Source organism: Larus michahellis, chromosome 3 (assembly GCF_964199755.1).
Source record: "Larus michahellis chromosome 3, bLarMic1.1, whole genome shotgun sequence".
NCBI classification, from domain to species: domain Eukaryota; kingdom Metazoa; phylum Chordata; class Aves; order Charadriiformes; family Laridae; genus Larus; species Larus michahellis.
In genome coordinates, this window is record NC_133898.1 from 76,149,561 (window position 1) to 76,169,574 (window position 20,014).

The 20,014-nt window shown below is 38.3% G+C and overlaps 1 long non-coding RNA gene across 1 annotated transcript; it reads right to left on the reverse strand.

The window, feature by feature from the left end:
* Positions 1-343: 343 nt before the first annotated feature.
* LOC141740092 (uncharacterized) lies at positions 344-19,653 on the reverse strand. The gene is made up of 5 exons (XR_012585880.1): positions 19,423-19,653; positions 14,650-14,698; positions 10,850-10,898; positions 9,991-10,070; positions 344-736 (listed from the first exon to the last, which is right to left on the reverse strand). It is a non-coding gene; the product is annotated as an uncharacterized LOC141740092 (long non-coding RNA).
* Between the last annotated feature and the right edge of the window lie 361 nt (positions 19,654-20,014).

A 20,014-nucleotide genomic window follows, 5' to 3' on the forward strand; every position in this document is an offset into this window, starting at 1 on the left:
AATTAGGTAAGATATACATCATCCTTAATGTCTAGACTACTCAATCTCCAATGCCTGTACAAGGGTAACAACACCTATGAGTTCGTAGATACACTGCAGTTGCTGTAATTTTTGTGGTGCTTTGCTAATGAGAAAACACACAGAGTATTTCCTAACAGTGGTCAGAGTCCATACACACCTCTGGAAAATTGCTGTAAAACCCATTCACACAACCAAGAATAAATTCGAATAATTTGTCTCAGCAACTTTGTACCTCTCCAGGCGGAAATGAGAACTCAACAATCGAAGAAAGAATATAATTCCCCAATTTATTTTTAAAATTATTGCAAATAACATTTGTACTTCTGCCAGATTTCTTCTCTCTTGTGAAACAGCTCTCTAGCTAAGAGGAAAACTTCAAAGTTTTGAATTTATTTTCAGTTTAGATAAGCATACTGTGTTTCAAATAATCTTTACAAAAAATTATCCAACCTTTGAAGGCTGGATTTAGATCTCGCTTACACTGATTTGACCTTGTGTCACACCTACTGAATTCAATAACACTACTTCTAACTTAGGTTGCAATGAATGAGATTCAGACCTCTGAAGTCTGCAAATGGGAGTAGATTCAATAGAAGAACTGCCTGTCTTTCAAGATTCCCAACACTTCTGATTCCAGCTGGAAACTTCTCAACAGCAACATCTCTCAAGGTATCTTGGCACCTCCCATGTTGGCCAGCTCCCAGAAATCCAAGGGCTATAAAAATGAGAAAGGGAAAATGCATTGAAACATTTCAGAACCTCCATAAAGTTTGTATCACATCTGGAAACTGGGCCATTTTTGCAAGAACACCTACCGATAAGACAGAGTGAGCATAGCTGTTTAAATTCCCGACTGATTCTCTGTCCCTAATTCTATTCTCGTACTCAGGTTTCTCTTCAGTCTATTGCTGAGTGCAAAATGATGTTTCATTTCAAGACGCATAGTAACTCAATGACCAGAGTTTAGCTCCTTGCTTTCAAAAGTGCTTCTATGCAATGAAGAAATGAAAGGTACTAAAATAAAATCATGTTATATTCTTTAAATCTGTCCACTTGCATTATGTTGAGGACTTGACCAGTCCTTCACATAATGTCTAAGAGATGACAGCAAGAAGGAGTTCCTGCTGTGCACCACAGAATTCTGAAGAAGCTCAGTTGCATTATATTTCTCAGCAGAGTCACAGTTAGAAGGACAGAGCATCAGCTATTTTGCATACAACTTTTTCCAGCCAATTATCTCTACTTAATACATAAAGCTTACTATTGAGCAATATATTTTTGCTTTCATTGGCATTTTCAATGTAAAAGCAGCTTGTTATAACTGCAGAAGCAAAAGAGAAAAAATTATGTTTTCACCAAGTTTGTATGAAACTCATTAATAACTCATTCAGTTTTCATTAGCTGTCCTTGCATACTCTCCATTCTTTATGTCTATTACTCAATTATGAAATCCAGCCCAGACTTTAATGGTTCAGAAGCATGTTTGCAGAAGAAAGCGCTATCTAACCAGTGAAAACAACTTGAATAAATACCTATTCTCTTTTTCACATATTTGGAAACAATAATTACAAAATTTGTTCCAGTGCCTTAAATTGCAGGTCTAAAGCTTCTTCCAAGCCAACTTATATTTTGCCCGCCCTTTCATTCCTTGATGGAAATTTCCACCTCCTTCTTTTGATTAGTCACTGGAGATCATCTGACCGCATGGCCAGTTAGTTCAAAGTTTGGCTGAAAGTGTGTATGTGCATGTTCCAAACAGATCAACCATAAAATGCAACATCAATTGTGAAAAAATATTTTAGACATTCTTTCAGCTTAAGTTAACTACAAAATTACTTGTAACCAACCTAACCTTGATATCACTAGAAAAATGAAGAAAAAACACGTCTAGGTCTAGAGGAAAGAAAACAGAAAGGGTTGCACTTTAACCCTGCACTAGGGACCTATCATCTCTCACACTCATCCCCAAAACTCAGATACTTAACCTGATCTCTGTCTGGCAGGTTGCAAGCTTTTCTCCAAAACCAGGACAGTAAGACAACTAATGTTATACAGGAAAAGAAATACAATATGCAATCACTTATAGACAAAGCCATAAAAAAAAATCACCATATATCACACACACTAGCACTGTTATACCACTTGGCTCCCTGGCGATATCTCTCTTGTCAGCACAAGTGTCATGTCTTCTACTGCACAGAAAGGCAGCCTTTAAAACCTGTCTGCCAAAAATACTCTTCCATGAGCTTTGCAGCAATTGATGTTCTAAACCTTAGCCTCAGAAAGAAAACTGAAAAGATAACTAAGGGATGTTAGCCAAAGGCTACAAAAAACATAGTAAATTTCAACTCGCAGAGAAGTCAGTAGGCTGTTGTTGAGTTGCAGAGTTGGGGGTTTTTTTTTGGCTTACCTAAGACACAGGTGCTGAAAACAGTGCATTCAGAATTAAAAGAAAATAATAAAAGTTTCTACCCTTCCAGCTCTAGGAACTTCACTCCCTTAGCCTCTTATCCAAGAGGATGGACAAAATCCCCAATTATTTTTGAGGACAGCAAAATAACCGCATTCAAGCACAAGAATTAAGTTGGCATAAAATTTTCATTAATACTTTGTATAAAACCTCTTTGCCTGTGCTTCCTGTTATAATTAAGGAAAATATTTAAATTTTTGACCTATCAAAATAGCTAATTGTTTTGCATGAATAAGCAAGTGGAATCTTGCTTATATGTGTTAAAAAAACCCATCCCCCTGCTTTCCAGCCAAACAAAATAACAGAAAGAGGCCAACTATTCCAACTGGCATCTTCTAAGTACTGACAAATTTTCATGAGAGGAGACATCCGAAGCACTGGACTAAACTTATGTTCCAAGTATACTTTTGAACCATTTACTTAAACCCAAACATCTCCAGATTGAAATGAGACAGCTGTTTCATTCTGAAGGTAGCTTGTGGTGGCATCTTGGAAAAGCCACCCACTTCTCTGCCTCAGTTTTTCCAGTAGCTTTTCCATTTTCCCATTAAGAAAATATAATGAAATCATCTACCTCTACAGCTATCGATCATTTTTCCATGGCTGATTCTCAATCTTCATCCTTCAGGTCTTCCTGGCATGCTGTCACTCCTTATCTTTTATGCGAACTATGCTGACTTCTCACTCCCTGTGACAAATTCAAGTTCCTCAGCATCTTTTGCATAGCTCAAATCCTACCTATATTTCATCCTGATTTTCATGCTATAAGCTTCAAGTCACACACCAGCAATTATCTCACAACATGTGGTTCTGACTGATAGGTTTGATAGCCCCATAGAGCTGTCAAACCCTCTGGGAAGCAGAGATACAGCCAACAGCGATGTGGTGTGAGGACACCAGGAGGGCACGTGGGGATCACTGATGAACAAGTTCTTCCAGGCCTACAGAGCAATTAGTATTCAACATCGCAGGCAACATTTTAAAACAAGGAATGTTATTCCACTGCAAAGAAAGGACTAGTGACTGCAACAAGTCTTCCTCCTCTTCCTTCCCCTGTCTCATACACAAGTCTCCCTTTCCCTTTACTAGTATTTCTCTCTCTCCCCCTGACAGCCTCTTCTAAAACAGAGTTTGCATCCTATTCCCAGTGCTGATGCAGTCCAGATCTAGTGAATGTCTGTTCCAGCATTTCTGGTCCTTCATTTATCTTGCCTTCCTGAAGATGTGACCTCATGAAGGCTTGAGTACTTCTCCCTCTATAACTGAAAGAAGCAAGATCTGCTGGGTACATTAGCACAGCTTCATGAGGACCAGGCAAAGGGGACTCAGATTCTCCATGGATCATTAGTGCTCCTGCAGGCAGGAGACAGAAAATACAGTTAAACCAGGGGGAAAGAGGGAACAAGGTAAAGGTGCACAGTTTCTGAGCATGAGGTGGATATTTTATCTCTTTATCTCAATTTTTGTGACCCTTAGAGGGAGGGCAGGCACAAGCCTTGTGTCACTGTCCTTTAAAAGCAAAAGCAACATTGCTGCACCTATGAAAGCTTCACAGGTCAACCATAGGGAAGGGTTGACCTTTGACTTTGACCTTTGACATTTATCTTATTGTTTCAGATGAGCAATGTTGCTAAAGCCCCTCTGATTTTAAAACTTCAGTGAGAAGAGCTGCCTGGCTGCTTCAGTAGGCTAAACTGACAATGGATGGATGAATGAAAAATCTCATGCAAATGACAGATTTAAACATAAACAAGAGTCAACAAGTACACAGAAAAATCACATTACAAGATAAATTTTCACTTAAGCCATGACTGACAGGAGACACCAGGTCATTCCCTCTCACAATGGGAAATATCACACTCCAACCCAGAACAATATTTCCCAATATCTTCTGGCAGTAAAACTGCCGTTTAAAGGGCAACAGGTCCCAGGTTGCTTTCCTAACCATGAGAAGAGGGTGTTGATGTCCCTGTTTAACTCTAAGTGATTGCTTCAGCTCTATAAAAGTGTCTCAACATTTTACATCTCTTAGTTAAAACCCCAGCTCAAGGATCTATTATTTTTTAGCTCCCATAGTCCCAGAAAAGGCTCATAAAGTAAATTTTATAGGCTCCTACTTTTAAAAGATTTTTTAAATAAAACAAAAATCATGGTTTCCAAAAGTGTCAGGACTTTGACAGCTCTTGAGGCCTTCCAGCTGGCAATACTGATGCTACCCTCTCCCTTTTCAGATTAATCTATCAGTATTAGCTGCAAGCAGTCCATTTGTTTGCAGCTTCGTAACTTTGTTATGGTTAGGGGTGGGGGACTAATCCCTTGGTGTCCTGCTCCTTTCCTCCTACATCGCCATCACCAGCCACCTAGAGAAACAACTGCTGACAAGCACCAACAGCTTTGGGCATAAGCCAAATAGGTGGTTGCCTTGTACGGAAAACAATAGACTTTGCTGTAATCTTTGCTTAGGTGTCATCTTGTCTAAGTGTTGAACTAGGAAAATTGTAAAAGAGAGTCACAGGAGGTACCTGCCCCTGTATAAGCCCATCCTTTGCAACACAGTACTATAAGGTAGTAATGGCCTGGCATAAAGGGAGAAAGAGTAAGAGAGGGTTTTTTCCCTGATCACCCCTTACCTCCCAATCAAAAATTTCACATCTATCTGTTTCAGGCTTCCCCATCACTTTGCCTACAAAGCTGACAAGCCTTGAGTCAACTCTTCTAACAGTTTGATATACATTTATAATAGCATCTTAAACTATGGAACAGTGAAAGAATATTGCAATAAAAATTAACAAGCAAAACTGAACAGATCATCGTTTGTGGTCCTAGTGAGGGCAACGCATTGAGCTTATGCTAGAAAGGAAAGGGAATATGTCAAAGTTATCCCATCTGATGGTAGCTTTCTACAAAAAAAAATTCTCATTGCTAGCAAAATCAGTAGGAAAGAACAGCAAGTTGGCACATGCTGAATGAAAAGTAGTACTTGTTCAAAACACCAAGTCATGTATTTATGTCCATGAGAAAAAAGTTTTGAGAATTTTCCCAACAGAGCATATAGGAAGACTGGATTAAAAAATAATGACTTTCACACAAACAAGCAAACAAACTTCATTGCTTTGTTTCATTTATCAGAACCGCCCAAAAGCCAAAAATATGGTAGATTTTAAGGCACCTTCCTTACCAGAGGCACAGTATTCTTCAGCTCCTAGTACCAAAATAAATCTTCATAAATCCTGGACGTTTGTTTTGCCATTGGCTGATACAGATAATTTTTTATTTATTCAAATACTAACCTACCAATAAAATTTAAAAAAAGGAAAGAAAATACTATCCTAGTGCATATTCTATGAAGTTTGGCAAATTAGCTTGCTATTTTCAAAAAATAAAAATTTAAGTGGCAAAATGTTTCTTGGTAATAAATCCATACAAAATCCTATAAAAATACCAGCTGTTCCTGACAAAACCTTGAAGCAAAATTAACACTTCTGTACAATTTTAGCAGCTGCAACCTCTAGGCAGTAGCTGAGTTGGTGACCAAAAATAGCTGTTATGCACATTTGATATTTACTGAAACAGGGATGCTTCTGGCACTGTACTTGCAGTCCGAGTGGAAAGTAGAGACGGCATACAAAGGTCAGCTCTTCTGAAGATAAGAATCACAGAATGGTTGATGTTGGAAGGGACCTCTGGAGGTCACCTGGTCCAACCCCCCTGCTCAAGTAGGGCCACCTAGAACCAGTTTCCCTGGACTGTGTCTTGACAGTTTTTGAGTATCTCCAAGGATAGAGACTCCACAACATCCCTGGGCAACCTATTCCAGTGCTCAGTCACCCTCACAGTAAACTAGCATTTTCTGATGTTCAGAGAGAATCTTCCATGTTTTGATGTGTGCCCATTGCCTCTGGTCCTGCCATTGGGCACCACTGAAGAGATCCTGGCTCTGTCCTCTTTGCACCCTCCCTTCAGGTATTTACATACATGGATAAGATCCCCCTGAGCCTTCTCTTCTCTAGGCTGAACAGTCCCAGCTCATTCAGCCTTTCCTCATATGTGAGGTGCCCCTGGCCCTTAATCACCCTTGGGACTTTTTGTTGAACTCTACAGTATGTCCATGTCTCTTTTGTACTGAGGAGCCCAGAACTGGACCCAGTACTCCAGGTGTGGCCTCACCAGTGCTGAGCAGAGGGGAAGGATAACCTCCCTCGACCTGCTGGCAGTACTTTGTTTAATGCAGCCAAGGATACCATTCACCTTCTTTGCTACAAGGGCACATTGCTGGCTCACGTTCAACCTGTTGTCCACCAGGACCCTCAAGACCCCCACAGTCCCCACCAGGGCCCCTAGGTTCTTTTCTGCCAAGCTGCTTTCCGGCTGGATGGTCCCCTGCATATAGTGGCGCATGGGGTTGTTCTTTCCCAGGAAAAGTCAGTCTTGCAGGCAATGCTAGTACGAATTCAACAGAAATAGCATTTAGCCAGAGTCTTAAAGTGCTTCTCTGATGGCACTGCATTTTTTTGGGGAATGTATTAGGGGACGCAGAGACATGCTGCTGAAGGTCTTCTGGTTACTGCTGAGGAAAAATATCATAAAGAAAAAGAAAGATTTCACGCTAAGACAGTCATCTGTTTCTACATCTGAAGGGAAGGGAGGCAAGTAAGCACTCAAAGTTAGTCACTGAAGGACTTGGGACTGAATATAGAACCAGAAGTGCCACTTTTCAGCAACTCCTATTTTTAAATTGGCACCTACGTTGACAATAAGGTACACTGTGCTTGTGTCCATTCTGGAGTTCAGGCAAAATCTGCTTTCACAGTAGGTTCCTGTAATGAAGAGTTCTCATCGACATACACTTCTGGCTGCACTGGAGCGCTGACAATCATAGCAAGTAGCAAAGGATGGCCTATCAGGTTGTCTAGGGTTTCTTCTCAATGAAGCACAAACTTCAGCTGAAATTCCCATCTAGAGGCATACTTAACTTTATTTCCATGGGAAACTGAAATCTAGTTCTGTGTATGCTTTTGGAAGATACTTATTTTTCCTTCTCCCAGCTCAACAAGTGACCTGGGGACACAGCAAGTCTGTCTTGGAGAACACAGAAATCAGCTGAACAGGTTAGCTTTTCACATAAATTCTGCATTGCCATTCTGCTAACAGCTCCTGTAACTGCAGCTCATATCCAGCTCTCTGAAATTATGGCACCAAGTCAGATATTACCTGCAGCTCCAAGCCAGGTGACCACAAGAATCTTAAGGCAAATTGTACAGCCTCTTGTAGACCCCTAAACACTATCCCTTTGCTACTACCTTCTCCTTCCCTTGCCAACCAAACCTATGCCTAGTAAAATGTCAAGAGTATCCACAGAACTAAAGCTTCTAAACTAAATCTAAAGTTTTCCAGAAAACTAAACTGCTCATGTGGGTAGGTTTTCATATGACTGCAGATGCTACAGTCATATGCCTCTACTACATGCAACAGAGCAAACTTTCAGACAGAGTTTCTTTGGAGCCGTGCAAATGTCAGCAACCAGAACTGCCTTTTAGCTTTTTCCTTTTACTAAGAGCAGGATCCAGAAAGAAAGAATCGGTGAGTTAACCTGATAGCAAAGGACTACATTATCAATTGTCTCATTTAATCTAGAGGGAATCAATCAGGACCACTTACCTCAAGCTTTCTTGTCAGCATTTGTCCCTCCAACCTAGCCTGCTTCATTTTATCCCTCTCTAGTACTCCATTCAGTTATGGAGTACTACATCCTCATATTTATTTAGATTCTCAGTTTCCTGTGAAAACAAATGGCAAGCTGGTGCTAGATATCTTTGAGAGGCTGGGTCTTAAAGTCCAAATGTCCCACTTGCTAGCAAAGAAGAGAAATGTAAGCAAGCATCCCAATGGAAACTAACAAATGTTTGGGAGCAAACAAAAGAAAAATTATATTTTACTAAGATTTCTCCTCTTGATCAACTGATACTGAGTGTTTATTTTGCAGTTCACAGTAGCTAAACAAGCAGAACTAAATACCCTTTTATATCCTAATGAATTCAGCTACCCAAGCATTCGTCTACAGACAGATAGCTTTAGGGGGGGAAAGGCTCTAAAATGCTTTAGTGAGCTAAGCAAAAGACAATGCCCCTGGTGCAAAACAGCTTAGTTATTCTTCTTAGGCTTTTAATACATAGCACATAAAGCAATCATTGCATCAATTTTACTAAAACTATTCTAGAAAACATTGAACAAATAAAGCAATTTTATTGTTCATAATAACAACTTGCTGAGACAGCAGTGAAAGAGAACCTGGCCTCTCCCTGATCTGCTAAAGCCTTCTCAAAACAATAAGCAAAGAAGGACTAAAAAGCTAAGTTTATCTTAAGGATTGAAAAAAAAATTAATAAAAGTTTAAGAAAAGCTAAGTTTATCTTAAAAGTTGTCACTTTTAAGACAAACATACACTGTTGTGTGATACGTAAGTTGTCAGCATTTCATATAGAAAAGCCATCAACAAATTTTACAACACAAATAGCCCACACTTGCTTGGAAGGGGTAATTCTGGCATGGCCACCAAAGTGACCAGTACCCAATGAGTTGGCTAGCAAGGAACAAGCTTAACTGAAAGTCCTGCAAACTGACAACAAACACCTTACAGATGGCTTTTAAAATTACTTTAGGCAGATACTTAACTAGATGCTCATTAAACACACTATCAAATAATATCCATCTAGGAACGTGGCCTGCATTACTCTGAATGCTAATGACAATACAGAGAAGTCCCCATTCCCTGCTCTGCTACTTCACATTGTACTTGAGCAAACATATGCTAGGGCAGCTACATCTGCAAAATAGTATATCATTTATCAATCGATACCATTATCAAAATATTGCATACCAAAACCCACAGTAATTTTATCAATTTGTTGCTGGGCTTTACAGGCAGGCCACATTCACCTGACTGCATATTTGGGAGAGAAAAATATATGTTCTAGCAATGCACAAAATGATTCACAGGAAATAATCTCAGATAAAAAACATCCTACACCTACAGCATTTGAAATAAGAAATGCTAAGATGGTGGTGCATTTAATGTCCCAAAGGTTGCTGGAATAGCAAAAGCCATGCATGAATAAAGAGGGAAACACGCTACAGGGAAAAGCAATAGGTTCTTTTTGTCCTTAGGCCAGTGGAACCTAATCAAGAGTCTGCGCTACTTCTGCACATTTTTGAGAACCTCACCAGAGAATTTAGGTTGGAAGAGGCCTGCATAGCACAGGAAAGAAATTAAATAGAAGTTGCTATCATACTCATGGCTAAATAAATGACTTCTCTGTCAGGCTTGACAAAGTGATAGCATAAATAACTTCCAAGGATAATTTGCTAACACTTGGCTAGTCGGCTTGATTCAGCAATTGGCACTGATAACCCAGTCTGATTCTCAGAAGAGCAATGGCATGGTTTAATTCTTAATTTCCACTGCAGAAAATTGCAACCTATTGTAAGAACCAATGATTTACCATGGTAACATGTATCACCAATGTACACATTGCAGAGTCTCACTGTGGCTATCTGTATCAATGCCTCAGAATATGTAGACCTGTATAAAATATAGTGGAGGAAATGAGACAAAATGTCAGTCCAAAACATCCTAAAGAAAACTAAAACACAAAATGAATCTTTTTTATAAATCCTAATTATAGCCTTCATGGACCTACAGATAGCCTGATGCTTGGATCTTATTGAAACTTCTTACATGCGCAGACCCTTGCTGGTTGCCCTCTTACTTCTCTTTATGTGCATTAAAACCACAGCTCAATCATGAAAAAAATGCTTCACATCCTTCTGCATGTGAAAGCATGAAGATCACTACTGCTGTGACTTTGATAACAACTGGCTCATCCAAAGGAGATTGCTGTCATGCAGAACCAGCTTCATGTACTTTATACACTTATTGTTACATGTTTGATTTCTGCCCTGGTAACCCTAGTGACCTGTCATTCTCCCCATTTGGAAATCTAAATCTTCCCCAGCTCCTGCGGTGGCTGCTTTATCTAGCATGGCCAAACAAAACTGAGAGTGATAAATAGCACCCCGATGGCTGGGCATGGCCCAGGGAGAAGAACCAAACAAAGGGAATCAGACTTATTTAGTGCCCTACTTGTTGACAATTGTCAATTCAAAAGCCTCATGTTCATATATTCATTGCTGACTACCTCACAGCAACCCTTCCTTGACTATATGCTTGCTGAATCACACCCTCTCAAAGGTATCCAACAGCAGCAGATATAAATATTTCTATCAATACAGGATTTTCCTGGAAAAATAGTTTATGTTATTTAAGAACTGCAAACAGAATGCAAAAAAAAAATCAATCACCTGTTGTACATAGCCATTTTTCTCCTCCTGTTCACACTGAAGGGCGGTCCTATAAACAGAGGAACAGAGGCATGAGCCAAGCGTGTGACCCCACAAAGGCCCCTCACCAGCACTGGTAGTAGGAGAACCATTTTGCAGCATCCTCTGCAAGGTTTAAGGTCTCAACCATTTAAGTATCACAAGGGGTCTGAGGCTGTGAGGGACAATAGATCTGGTGACTCAGTCCAAACAGTCACGTCAGTACTGTCTCCATCCTAACTGATGCAACACTATAAAAAAAGGGAGGCAGAGGTGACCTTCAAACAGCATTACTAAAATTCTCAAAGCTCTGATTCATGCCTAGTCCTCATTGTTGAATGTACTTCAGGGGTTAAAACAACTTGAATTTCATTTTTTAAAAATGGAAAAATGCAGTCATATGTAAAGAAGAGATTTCGAACACAGCAAAAGTTTTGATGGGCAGCAAGAAGCTCCATCTTATTCTCCTTTTAGACTTTTTCTGTCTTCCTTCTCCTAATGCTGTGGAGCTTTGACAGGGGTGTCCCCTCAGTTGTTTCAGGAATAAGTTGTCAGCACTACCATGAACAAGGAAGGAAAAATAAAATATACAATTTCTGTATGTATACATTTGTGTATCTATAAATAAATACATATATATTAATAGAACTCTTACCTAAGGAATACACTATACCTCACATGTTATTCACCCTATGAAAAACAGTGGAAGAACGAATGAAAAAAAGCAGATGCTAGATTCTCAGCCTCTAAAATGATGAAGGTAGCAAAAAGTTTGTGTAGAATAAAATAGCATAGAACACTAGAAATCTGTGACATGGAATGAGAACCAGCTACCTGTGAAAACAACCAGACCTTAGTGAAACAGATGTTGGATCTGCTGCTGATGCTAAACTTATCCCATATTAAGCGTAAACTACTGTTGTTGCAATTCCCAAAAACATGTTGGATATTTTCCAGGACAAATAGATCTGGACCATTACCTGAAGGGTTTTCAGAGGCTTGGTATGACGAGTGAAGATAACCAACAGCATCAAAGGGATAAATTAAAGAATATTAATGGTATATTATAGCTGGGGTGGTAGGCATCACAACAGGCAAGAAATTTGAGATGTTAACTTTCTACAGCGACATTAGCTTTGCTGTGTTACACAGACTATATATATTACATAAATCACAGCATGCTAACATCTACATTTCACAAAACCTCAGATGCAACTTTTTCCCAATATAGGAAAACAAAGCCACTTTTGAACTCAGCGTAACTGAGATCAAGAATCTCTTGCAGTAATTCATATATTGACATGTTGCATACAAAGAGATATGAGAACCTAGATCTAGTAGCATAACTTAATTTGCAAAGACAAAACTTAGTGGAAATCAATGGACACTAAATACAAATTCTATTGATAGGCTGGATACTGTTTTTTAAGGCTCCTCAAATTCATTCTTGAGCCCATTGTGGCCTTTCACATGGTTTCTATATCAGGTAAAATTCTCTAGAAACATCTTCATGAAGAAAAAATGTGTTAGATAAACACTTCAGCAGATAAGGAGAAGCCAGACTTGCTGTCAGAGGAGAGTATTCAGCCACTACCCAACTACCTGACCAAAATAAAAAACATCTAAAATGGAGCGAAAGGCCTCAATTACCAACCTCTTGTGTGTTGGCTACTGGAGAAAACTTTAAATGAGCAAGGCACGGACACACCTACTAACTAGCAGACGTAGTACCTAAGTCTATTGTTTGGATCATATATAATACCAACGGCGTGAACGGATTTAAACTTTAGTAATGCCTTTGTGACGACGGTGACAACATGACATCCTGCACAAATTGCTTCAGACAAACAGCAGTCATTAATATTTCAGAAATTCAAGAGAAGAGTACGACTATCACAAGGACAAAGCTCCAAAATAATGAGGTTATTAAAGAAAGGGTGCAATTACAGGGATAAACCAAGTACAGTTGACTGAAACAAGTTCAACAGCTAATACAAAGGCTTTAGCAGAAATTCTGCTATAATCTGTCTATAAAGGCTGGTTAAAAAAATTACAAGAGTATTTGAATACCATAAATTCCACCTAAAGGAGATTATTGCTATGCTATTGTAGTTACAGAAGGAACTGGCTTTTCAAATAAGCCCACAGAAACCTATTTCACAACAGGTAAACAGAATTATAGGAAAGCCTTTCAAGCTATGAGGATATAAAACTTTATAAGCAAAATACAAAGATGAGAGAGAGAAAATGGGTTTAAGAACAGAAGGAAAAAAAGCCAACTTTAGTCTCTGCCACAGGAAATAATGTACAAATTAGCAGAATTTCAATTTGCATAAATAAATAACCATTTCTTGCCAGCTCCTTCCTTTTATCTCGTTTTATTCACAGCCTCCAGTTCATTTGACCTCTATTTGCTTCAACTGCACTTAAACTGAAAACCTACTTCCTTACAAATTAGTTTCCCCATTACAGCATTCCTGAGCACATTTATGCACTTGTAAAAAACCTGTGCATAAGAGCTTTAGGTTATACATCATTTTTTCCCAAACAATAATAACAATAACAAATAATTGTTATAACCACACCATCAGTAGCAAGTATTGGCTGAGATTACAGCTCAGCAAATGCTTCATTTTTTTTATTTAGATCCTAAATGGGAAGTGGACAGAGAAAACGTGGAGTAGAATATGACTGTTTACTGCTTGAGGTACCTGTAGCAAAAGAAAGCAATAGAAATGGGGAGCACGAGGGCACTGTTCACAAAATCTCGTGAGCTGGTGATGAACAACAGAGCACTAGATTCAGGCACCCATCTTGTTCTGCTGAAAACTCAGTCTGTGTTTCTTCCCTTCCCTGAAAGGATTGAAACCATGTCATAAAGCTTCAGGAAGGGGCCATTTCCAATGTCTCCTCCTGCTGAGTATGTTCCACCTTTGCAGAAGGTACTTAAATATTCACTAAACCATAAAAAGGAATGACATTGTAATCTAGTGGCAGCAGCACTGCAGTACACTCCTGTTCCCAGTCCCTGCTCCATGAATACGAAGCACATTACGAATCAGAACAGCATCAGATAGTATCAAGTCCATCCATCAATGCCCTACAAGACAGTGTTCAGATGCGGTCTGGAAAAGCAACTGCAATGGTGAATTCAAACTGAGATCACTCGTTTCTCTATAGAGTGGTCCAACTATAGCATACTTCATTAGCTGAATGAATATTCAAACATCTGATATGAAGCAAAACAGCACCAGTATAAAACAGCACCTACCCCTTCAGTCATGCATAGTCTGTAGCACGACCTTTGGAAAATTCTCATCGTAAGCAGGATTCAAAACCCTAATCTATAAGGCAAAAATGGGAGCACCACGAGATGGAAATATTTGCTGACTTCAAAATAAATTCAGGAATAATTTCAAGCAATTAAACTACTCAGAGCCATTTAGCTCCTTTCTAATATAAATTTGTAGTACAATTTCCATTATTCATGGATCTCATGTAAAAGAAACTATTAAGTATAGAATACAAATAATTAAAAATTGACTTGGATTTTTAAACTGAAAATACTTTAGTAATAATTCAAAGTGACAATGTATTTTATGTAAATACAACTGCTAAAATAAGAGCTTTATTATATTATTGCAGTTAGTTGCTTTGTTTTGCAAAAAAAAAAAAGAAATACAGCTTCCTCAACTTTTTTTGGTTAAAACTTACTCATACACTTTAAAAAAATAGTTTTAAAAAAATAAGCAGGTTAAATAGTTGAAGGAAAAGTCTTTTACCAGCTTTGCTGCTTTTTGTTCTTCTAGAAGTGAGAAGCGATCATCCATTCTGTAACAGTTAAAGACAATTGTCATTTCTTTCCCTATCTCCTTTTTTCTGGTTTTGTTTTAATCTTTCCCATGCCTGGACTTTTTTCATTTTCCTCGTTCCTCATTCTTTTCTTCTCCATCTATTTCTTTTTTTAAAAAAAAAATTGTATTCCCTTATTCTTTTAATAGAGCTTATTATTTAAATAACCCAGAATCATTCCTGAATTAACTGAAGAGGGAGGAGAGGGCAAGGGGAGAAAGAAAGCAATGTCACAGAAACTCCAAGGCTTCTTAACTGAATTCTGCATCTTATCCTCTATTCAGTAAAAGTCCTTCATATTTTTACAGACCATTTCATAACAAATGGCAACTACTATCAGTTCTAGTAGCCACAGACCCCTCAAATACAACATAACTTGTGTTGACTCAATGGTATAAAGTATTTATGCAGAGACGACATGAATTGTAAGGTTTCAGGATAATATTATTCTATCTTATAACTTGGCTGAAGTAGTTGTTTTTATTTACACCACATTATCCATGCTCTCTGAAATCCTGGAGGATTTCCAGTCTCCACTAAAGTACTGGTGAGGAGTCTGTCTCTGCCTCCTTCCACCCCTCCCAGATCCAACAGGACAACTCCAGTCACTGCAGGACCACGTCCCTGCAGCTGCATGGTTACATTCCTCAGCACTCAGCACATCTAGGGCACAACCATACAGCAGATATAAGTATCCAGGGCAGACGCAGAATGGTCTTTAAAATTAAGTTCACACTGTCACCTCTTCAGCTTTCACATTCTTTAAATAAATTAATAACAAGTTGCATGTTCTGTGACATATTCCAGAAAAGATGTAATAAATATTGCTCTAAGACACAAATAGTCCCGCAAAAAAACTACAAATAGATTTTGTTGGGTTTTTTTTAAAAATTACCCTGAGCCCACATAATTGCCCATCACACTTTTCAGCAAACATGCTGATGTTTCCTCAGCAAGCATAAACTTTTCAGCCTTACTTCAGCTGGACTTCCACAGTGAATATTAAAGAGGGCAAATGCAAAAAAACATATTAAGGAGAAGAAAAATTGAGAAAATGAAGAACCATATTAGTCATTCTTCAATTTCTTATAATAATGATGTTGAATCATTCTTTTGAAGTGACTACAGTGGTAGCCATTTAAAAGAAAATCTAGCAGATTAGATGTGCTATTTCTGACCCCTTTTCAAAAAAGAAATTATAATCTTTATTTGAGAAGGTCCTCTTTGCAACCTATTGGATTGTTTCTAGGGTGCTAATACAATTGCTATAGGAACACAGGAAAACAACAAACCTGGAAAGGTTCCCAAAGGAGCACATTTAGAGAAACAAGAAATAATAGATGATTGTCCTCACCTTCTTGCCATTGTTAATGATGCATTAATGTCCCCATGGGTTCACAGGTGTTTAAAATAAAAATAAAGGCCTTACAGTTGCTTTCAGGGACATTATTTCACAGGGACCTATATTTTGTTTTTTACTTGTCTGAATTATGCCTATCTAGTCAGGGAACCAGATTAAGTCAGATTAAATGACAACCCAGACAAGATCCAAATCTGTCCCTCAAACTCAAATTTTCAGAAGACTTACAAATGGTTAAATGTTAAATTTTTTCGTGTGTCTTAGAATGTCCCACATTACACAAGGGGGACGAAAAAATCTGGTTATTCTCGTGGCTCTTTATGTTTCTGGATTACCAAAAAATTCTGGCTGGTACAATTTTCAAAACACTCTTATCAGTATCAGTGAGAGACAGCTGGAATGGAAGTTCAGTTTCTAGGTGTAAGGTTTTTTTTTATTTGTTTTTTTGTGCTTTTTTGTTTGTTTTTCTCTCATTTCCAAAGAGTCTGGTCTGCTGTAGTTAATCTAATCTGAAGCTAATATTGTTCCAAGTTGTTGGAAACGTATTCCGAAGAAAAACAGTGTTAATTTCAGAAAGGGAGAGCTCATACCATTCACTGTGAAGTTGAATTCTGAATTGTAAAATAAAGAAAGAAGCAAACAAAATAATAGAATTTTGCATAGCTGTGCCATGTATCCACTAGATTATTGCAAGATTTATGTAAGGGTAATTCAGGACCTTTTTTATATAAAGAAAACTCAAGTTCTAACTTGGCTGTTCAGAATAACAATTCCTTTTAAAACCAAGTTTGATTACATTCATACAAACTATAAATATACTGAATTATCAGAATCAGTTTAGAAAGGGGGACTTGACTGCCACTATGAAAAGCTCTTTGATAAGTGTGCAATTATAGTCAAATCAGGGAAACAAGATGTTGCATAAGGACTAGGGAAAAACATCTTTGAAAACGTTACAGTACCTTTTCTATAAATCAGAAGTGTAATTCCATCTGGATTAACATGTAGCCTATTCCAAACAGCGCAATGCAGAATTAGGTGGGATTCAAGGAAGGATAGTAAGAATTATCCACTTGGACACAATCCAATGAAGAAAGACAAAAAAGACTGGTAGGTCTCCTCTCTAGGATGAATTACAACAAGGAAACAGTAATATTTATTAAAATTAGTAATATGGGGAAGATAGTTTAGTGGTTTCTCTTACAGCAACATAGGATAGCAAATAAAATAAAAATGAAGCTAATTCAAAACTAATTTTACTTTTTTTTACACTCATTTTGAAAATAATTTACACAAGAATTTATGGACATCAAGAATTTAGAAAGATTCAAGTAACACCTGAATATCTATATACAGAGCAAGAGTAGTCCAAGTGAACAGAGCTGTTGGAAAACTTTGCTTTTGCAAAGAATAGGAAACTTAACGTTAGGTCAATTCATCTAAGAACCACAGACCAGTGATGAACAGGACTACAAGTTATCTTATCCTGGCTACAAGGAGTTCTTAAGCTTTCCAAAACAGCTTTTGGTGCTAGCTATTGTTGACAGCAGCAGGATACAGAAGACAAACCTCAGCCCAATGAAGTCTTTCAATTCCTACACTTGCATAAAATTATCAGCCTAGGGAAAAATCTTTTTCCTGCATTCTCATATATCCATATGTCTGTATCTATAGCCCAGATACAGATATATAAAAAGGATATATTGGTATATAAACTGTTAAAGCAAAGTGGCCACCCTTCTGGATGCAAATAGCAATAACTCCTTACTGCAGGTGTCATGTTTTTTACTAATTCATTAGTCAGAGTAGCAGCTACAAAAAGAGAGTTCTGCTTTTTCTTCCCACAATTTCATCTCTATCCTCTCGCCCTGCAACACATTTAAAAATGCTGGATTTTTCTCTTTTTCCTCCTGAACAGTGCTCAGCCAGCACAGCAATATTAGCTTCAGATTGGATTAACTACAGCAGACCAGACACTTTTGAAATAAAAAAACTAAATTAAAAAAAATTTACTCCTAGTCCTAAATGTCTTTTCCAAGCCATAGAAAGCTACAAATGCAGCAAGGTTCTCTGTAAGAAAAGCAACAAGAGACCACTGAAAGAAACCAGAAATGTTTTCTTAAGGCTTACAGTTGGAGGGAGTTGCATTGCCATTCTCCCTCCTCATAAAGACATCATTAGAAAAAAATAATAGATATTTCTCACTGTTGCCAGATTACATTGAAAATACCCTTTTTCTTCCTAATGGTATACGCTAACATTCACAAAGCAAGACAGGTAAGACCACCCACATCTACTTAGGTTGATACAATTACCAATATGAGTATGCATGTTACAAGGGTAATAGGGAAAACATATATGAACTGAGATTTAGTTTGAACAAACCACTAACAGAGGTATAAGTATCATGAAAAAGGACAAAATCCAGCCCTTCACAGAAGGTAGGAAAAAAGACCCCCAAGTAAACTCATTTTATATTCAAGAACTAGGGAATTTTATGCCATACCAACTTCTTTTAAAGCTGCCTATATTCAGAAGCAATCAAAAATTCACTACAATTGCAGCACCTGCTCCACTGTAAGAGTTTAGTGAGAAAGAGGAAAGGTTAGAAAGCAATCTATAACCGGTTCTGACTGCCTCTATGTTGTGACTTGTCTGCGCTAAGTCCTCAAATGCTGTAATAAGGACAAAAAATTTCTATAGTGCTGGAGACTGAAACCCTTTTTTAATATTCCTGACCCTTATTTTACCTTCCCCATAAGCAACTTAATTCTGAAGCCTTTTCCAGTGACTTTTCTCCATTTTAACATTACAGAAGTGGTGCTGCACATGTGATGCCACAAAAGCAGCTCACTGTGAGGAACCAGGAACCACTAACCTCAAAGTTTCATATACATATCCTGTGAAAGAGCCATTTTGTTCCAACTTTCCCTGCTCTTCACCCAACTGCCATTTCCCAGCCTGTGCTGGAAAACTGCAATACAAGTAGCCAAATAAACAAATACTCTAAATAAAAAGTGAAAAACATAAGTTAAAGAGTGAGGAACATAGCGAAGAAAAATCATTCTGTCGCACTGTCGTGGTTTGGCCAACAACAAGACAACAGATGCTCTCCCCACCTCTCGCTCTAAGAAGAAGAGAGATAGAGAGGGTTATGAGTTTAGAAAAACCTAAACTACTTTAATGAAATATTAATAATAAAATAAAAAAAGAAAATACTGAAATAGATACAATATACAAATATACACAAAACCATATCAAGCTCCCAGGGACATATCACTGGCAGGCACTGGGAAAGTTATACACTGGACTCAGTGACAAATGGGAACTGGAACACACTGACCAGGATCAAAAGGCAGATGTGCTAATGGGGTCCTCCTCAGACATCAGTCATTGAAGAAAGAGAGCCATTGAAGAAGCAGTCCATTGAAGAAGATCCAGGAGAAGAGACCTTAGAAAAGAGTCCTTTGAGAGGAGCCAACCTGATCCCTTTGATCCCTCAGTTTTTATATTGAGCATGGGGCAGATGGGATGGAATACCGTGTTGGCCAGTTTGGGTCACCTGACCTGTCCACTCCTCCCCACAGGTGGAACCCCTCCATGGGTTAAACAACCGAGTCAGCTGACCCTGGTTGACACAGCAACAAGTGTAAGCAAGAGCCTCTCGCTGAACAACAGCTGGCTTTGCTTTACCCCAAACTAGGACACACACATACGGTTCTTGTGTGTAACTCAGTATTTCTTAGTTTTGTTTGAACAAAGAAGTGGCTTTCAGAGATTCATAAGATCAGACTAGCACTCAAGTCATCTGTTTAGCTCCCTGCCCAAACTAATTATGTCAATCCTGACATATTTTTGTTTTATAGACTGATCATAAAAGATGTACAATAATAGAGACCACACAACCCCAAAGGCAATGTAATTCAATTATACTA